The following is a 6,663-nucleotide window of genomic DNA, read 5'->3' on the forward strand; positions in this document are numbered from 1 at the left end:
AATGCTTAATTTTGTAAAAAATTCCGTACACTGTTAACCTTCAAACCGTACGTTAGTGCGAATTCACACCACGAAAATTTTCAATTTGCTGACAATTGCGCATGAACAGTTGCCGCGGCTTATCCTCACTACGTGTTAAATATGCATTTTCATTAAATTTGAGTGATACCATTGGATTTGTGAGAAAATTACACCTCAATAAAAGAGTGGTTTTAAAGAAATTTCTGTTTTGATCCTCAAGAGAGACTTGCAATTAAAAATGTCAAATTCCAATTCGTACCTATGTATCATTAATAAGTGTTCAAGGGAGGTTTGAAGGTTAATACTCACGAAAATGAACCATTACATTTTATTCATCAGAATCACCTCGTAATTACTTAATCATTTAAATTTTACTTTATAAATCGATTAAAACATTGGCCGTATTATCGCCTTCTATACAAAATTAGTAGAGTATGTTTATACTTTTGCTCGTCACTGTATATTTATATGTATATTTATATATATAATATTATGTAGTACAAAAATTACAAAATTTACATATTATTATAGGTATATTATATCCATGTATTTAACTAAATAAAATATTTTTACTCATCTGGAAAATTTTACACTGTACATCGAAGATGAAGTCTTTGAAACAATTGCAATACGCGATACAATAAAGAGTTGCATCAGTGTTTCACCTAAGTGTTTCTTCGAGGAGTTTCCGTGAGTTGTATCTTGACGATCGCGCTTCATCCGCGTCATCTGCTCGCGCGGGAAATTGCACTCGCCCAAGATGAAGGAAAACTTCGAACTAAAGTAAACTACGGACAAAGAAATAATCGGAACTAGATGGATCTATAGATTTTGTGGGATGTTGAATAACTCATTTTGTTAAGCCCTTAACATTTTTAAACTTGCTGTGATATAGGTATTTAACGCAGTATCATTATAATGCTAATCATAATTTTATATGTCTTTATACTTTTATCTCAAGCAATAACCGATTAGTTTTAAGAAAAAAGTATTTTGAAAAAGTCACTGATTGTATGCTTGGTATATCTTTCTTTGGACGAGCTGAAAGTATATGGACGTGTGCAATCACTATAATGGATTTCGCAGTGTGTGCGCGTGTGTTACGCTTGTTCATCTTAACATCCGCGTCGCTGTATCGTGGGTGGACGAGATAAAGCCTAATCAAGAAGATGCTGTCTTATCCATGTCGCAAACTGAGACATATTACACGGCGACGACGATACGTGCATCGCATAATGCCAATCACGCGAATCACACTATCCATAACTTTTCGCGACAACTTTCTCTATTTTCTAAGCTTAATTGTCACAAATATTATTTTATTAAATTTTCAATGATTTTCTTTTAATGGATTATATCCATTCATTCTGTTGTTAAAATCAAATCGAGCCCATTCAAATAAATCAATTATAGCCATGTAATACTTATAGGTACTTACATCCGAGGACACGTTCTTTTAGTAGATAACATGGACTGAGAAAAAAAATTCTTTGTCAATTGCGAGTGACGATCTGTACCTATATTTATATATAGACGTACAGGATTTCCGGCATATACTTTTGTATTCAAGGTTGACAGTTTTTGTTAATACTTAACCATTTAGTGAAGAACCTCATTGGACGACATACATATAACAATTCTTATAAGTTTTACTCACTAAGGATGATTAAGTGTAAACCGCGAAATCTTTGGAATCTTATTTAAATTAGAAATTTATTATATTAGATAATATATAATGTAATATTGCACTGACATTATGCCTAGCTCATTTTCCCAAATTCGTTACTTTTTAAATTTTAATTCTATGAGCCTTTAAATATACTTTGTACAATTTATTGAATTTTATCTTATATACATATATATGTATATATGTACATATTCATAAATTTTAATAACTCTTATATTGTTTGTAATTTTTTACCTCCGCTTAGACATCAGCTTTACACCAATTAAATAATGACTATTATAAAAATGTCAATCAAAAACTTATTTAGTAAGGTAACCAAGCCCAATGAAAGCTCTTTAAGTTTTGAATTATACTGACATTGTGCCTAGTTCATTTTCCTAAATTCGTTACTTTTTAAATTTTTTTGACAAGTTTTTGAGAATTTTTTTAATTTTTTGCTGAGGTCACAAAATTAAAAATTAATGGTCACGTTCGAAAGAGGAAACATTGGAAAAAAATCAGTGCTATAAGTTACAATTCTATATCTCGAACGATTCAGAAATTATTTAGGTGAATCGGAACTTTTGGCAGACACACTGAACATATATGTACGTATACTATATAATCAAAACACAATAATTTTAATTATATATGTATATATATATATAAGCAAAAATATTATTATGATAAGTGCATTAGAATAATAATTTATATATAACATGATATTATAATATTACTATTAATAAAATACTAAAATTGAAAACAGATTCTCATTTAAAAAATAAACTACATATATAAATATAGAACATCAATTTTAAAAAAATATAATAATTACATTTTTTGTATACATATACAGGTGTGTATTTATTACAGCCTGAGGGGAATAAATGCTTTCTAGCTCTCTCTTTCTGTTTTCCTTTACTTACGCTAGAAAAATAAAATTGCCTGTGTTACTTTTTTCGTGTTTTTCTTTAATAAATATACTATTCAAAATCATTAGTACAACATTTGATTGTATCATAGATACATATATATATAGAAAAATTGTTAATATAACCAGCAAAAGAGTAACTCTTTATAAAAGATAAATAAAAAGTATATGAAATAACTTTTTTTATGCGTATATTTAAATTGATAATATCTAAAAAGATTAATTTAAAAATTAAGGAGTTACTATACCCTTTTCAAGTTTATAACTTCAAAGGACTTATACATTGAATTGTATATATTATGTATTGTAAACGCGTGTTGTCATAGTTAGGAAAAGATGCATTCGAGAATCAGGATTTCGGCCAGCTGGAACTATTCTCGATGTCGGATCTATTTTCAAAGATGCCTGCTATACGTCCTACGCTTATCACAAATCTTCATGTCCGCGAACTCGAAATATTTTTTTTCTGTTTTACTTAAATTTTTTCATAAATTGATAAATAATGAGTTTAAAAGAGAACAGTCACATTTTTGTACAAATTTAATTCAAACAGTTTCTAAAGCAAAAAGAGAGAATTTATTTTAAACGAAATTATTAACTATAAACAAATACAATAACCTTTTCTAATAATATCATTCGATAAAGTTTAGTTTATTTTTTAAATAAAAATTAGTAATCCTATAAATGATTATCCAGTAAACACCAACTCTCTCTAAAAGTAACATAACACAAATGTTTGATTTCACAATGTCAACAATGTAAATATAATAGAATGTATGTGTTACATAATAGTCACATTGTTGAATGTGAAATTATAACATTGATGTTACGTTACTTTTAGTTAGTGTTTACTAGGTAGTATAAAGAATGATAATTAATAAGTTTAAATTATTTATTGCAACATACATAGTATGTCTTTATACATAAAAGTATATGATAATTAAGAGAGAGAGAGAGAGAGAGAGAGAGAGAGAGTATTAAGAGTTTTATAAATATGTAGAAATTCGATATAAGATAAAATATGTCATTATTAAGATTCTCTAAATCTCATATATAAACCGGTTATCTATAAAATATATTAAATGATAAAAACAATCATGATTCAAACTCATTACCAGCATCTTGGATTAATTAAGTGTATATTTGTCTATAATTTCAATAAGCGTGAGTTTTCATACATCGTTTTCCTCTTTCTGTAAGAGATGCGGTTTGTTCTCAATTATTAATTCTGAAATTATACAATCGTGAAATAACTGAATAAACGGCCAACATATTATTAGACACTCCACCACCTAGCACGATCTAATTAAAAATTTAGACAAGAAAGACGACACTTTAAAGATTTTAATTTAAAAATGCCACTTATAGTCCTAAACACGATAAGTATCAATATATACCTGTAATTGATACTTAATTATCGATTAAAGTGCAATAAAGTCGTATATAATATATATATATATTTTTTTTTTAATGTGTGGATCTACAAACCATTATAAAAATATCTATATTTATAATATAATAATATATTATAACATTATAATATGTAATCTAATTTAAAAATATTCTTCTCTTTATTTGAATTTAATATCCTAATTATTTAATATAATGTACATATATTTATAATATAAAAAATGTGTATAATAACAGATATTTTAGTACCATGCGTTAAAATATTCAATATTAGAATTTAAAAAAAAAATAAGTACGTTATACATTTTGACATATGCTAGAATGCAATTAACCGCTTCCTACGTTATTATTTCCACGGACGAACTTCAGAACAAGTTTTTTTATCGTTGTTCGTCGTCCGGCAAATTGACGTTATTACGCGGTTTATCGCGGCAGACCGCAATTGTCGAAACAAACACAGTTTGCAATTTCGCAATGTAACGCGAATTTTCTATTTCAATTTAGGCAGCATTCAATTTATTCTGTTTACTTATAATGCCGTTACAACATTTCACAATTATAATGTTATAATCGCATTAATATACATATATATAAAGTTCTGTATACTATTAGCTATATTATTGGGTTCTATATTTATTATTAGTTATTAAGTTCTATATTAATAACAACTGAACATTCAATTTATTAATATATATTAATTTTAATTTTTCATTTTGCTTTTTTAAAAATTCATTAGGTCAATGTTATTATAAAGCTCATAGTTCCATATTCTTTCATGATTTTTACTTACATAAAATAATATGTTATATTTATTGAATTTCAAGAATATATCGTATTTTTATTCAAATAAAAGAAATTATATATATATATATAGCTATTTGTATAAATAATTGTCTTTGTTCTAAAATATTCTTAGTGCCAGCCATCTAAAATATACGCGTTCAAAGAGAAAAATGCTAAGATGAGAAGATCTAATTACTTTTGCAGAAACAAAGAGAGAGAGAAAGACAAAGAGAGAGAGAGAGGAAGAATATTAAAAAAAAACTCATTGCATAATTAAAATATGAATAAACAGATATAACTTTGCGTAAGACGCATATTGTTCATGAATTATTTAGTGGTAGTTAATACATCATTTTCTTCGCGAATTAATGATGCACTATATATTCCAATAATAAAAAAATAAAACTCGTATTTTTTAAAAATATTTATTTTTATTAACTTTATAACCGATGAAATAAACATTTCTTCGAATGTTAAATGCAATAACCATTTCTGTATTTATAATAAAGTTTGCGAAAACAAATTAAATCGATCAGTTTATGATGGACATTTTATATAACAAAATACTTAATTTTTAATTTAATTTAAAAATAAAGTCAATAATTTAAACAAAAACTTAATCTGCGATCAATATGTTAAATTTTATTAATAATTATAATTTAATTTATTTCAAGATCTATTTATGTATATATATATATAATTTAACCTGATTTGATAAATTGTTACATAAATGAATAGTTTCAAAAATGAAAATTAAAACATATTAAATATAAACGTATTTAAAAAATATAAAAGTTATGTAGTATTTGTTTGGAGCTCATTGGTAAAATAATAAGAATATTTTTTATTGATTTCGTCGAGTTATTCTCTTACTAAATAAAAAAGATAATAAAGAGAATAATTAAAAAAGAAAATCAAAGAAAAAAGAGATTTATTGCCGGCACAATAGTCTCTATTTTTGAATTATTGCAATATTCTGCGAAATATTTTTGCATTTTACATGTTTTATAACCGGTGAAATAAACATTTCTTCGAATGTTAAATGCAATAACCGTTTCTGTATTTATACAACATTTTAGTCTTTTCATAATTAAATTGTGTGCATAAAGTTTCTTTACTTAATAAGATAGGAATAAAAACTTGATCAGAGCCGTTACACACCTTCTTTGTGATGTCGCAGCTGAACTTTATCAACGTAGACGTTTCAAAAAGAATATTATTCACAAATATATCGCACTCGCAAGTATCTTACGATTCCGATTTTTTTAGAACAGTAGTGTTGCAATACTGCGGAAAATAGAGAAATAAGCTTTGTAAGTATCGACGACAATCGTCAATTTGAATCGCAGTGAAACAAGACACAAGATTCAATTTACGAATGAGTGTCACGCGATCTTATGATCCATATAACGATGATAATGATGCAAAACGAGAATCCCGTAGGGGAGCAAACCACGTGGCCGCGCAATTTTCGAAACTGAACACATATAATACAAAACAAACTCCCGTATCAGCAGCTCGCTGTACACTGTCGTGCGTCGCGCGTTCCATCATCGTGATCGTCCGAGCGTTATCCCCTCTTCGAATCCCATGCCACTCTCCATTCCACGCGCCAGCGCACACCTCTGATGTACACATGTGTATGTAGTATATAGAGTGAATTCGTAATCGCATGCTACGCTCGATTAAAGGGATATTACTCTAATAAAAAATTTCTATTTTTTATTATATTAAAAATTTATATGAATTTTTATTAATTATATATGATATTCAATTATTTATATTTTAAAAATATAAATGATTTATACATATATTTATAATATAATATAATGTAAACTTATATGTATTATTT

At 26.9% G+C, this 6,663-nt stretch overlaps 1 long non-coding RNA gene across 1 annotated transcript in view; it reads right to left on the reverse strand.

The window, feature by feature from the left end:
* Positions 1 to 4,973: 4,973 nt before the first annotated feature.
* LOC108724208 (uncharacterized) overlaps positions 4,974 to 6,663 on the reverse strand; it is a 9,308-nt gene continuing 7,618 nt past the window's right edge. Inside the window, exon 3 of the long non-coding RNA XR_001936686.1 lies at positions 4,974 to 4,984. This is a non-coding gene — a long non-coding RNA (uncharacterized lncRNA). The remainder of the gene's footprint in view (positions 4,985 to 6,663) is intronic.

The sequence above is a fragment of the Mycetomoellerius zeteki genome, unplaced genomic scaffold, assembly GCF_001594055.1.
Source record: "Mycetomoellerius zeteki isolate Tzet28-1 unplaced genomic scaffold, Tzet1.0 scaffold28, whole genome shotgun sequence".
NCBI lineage: Eukaryota > Metazoa > Arthropoda > Insecta > Hymenoptera > Formicidae > Mycetomoellerius > Mycetomoellerius zeteki.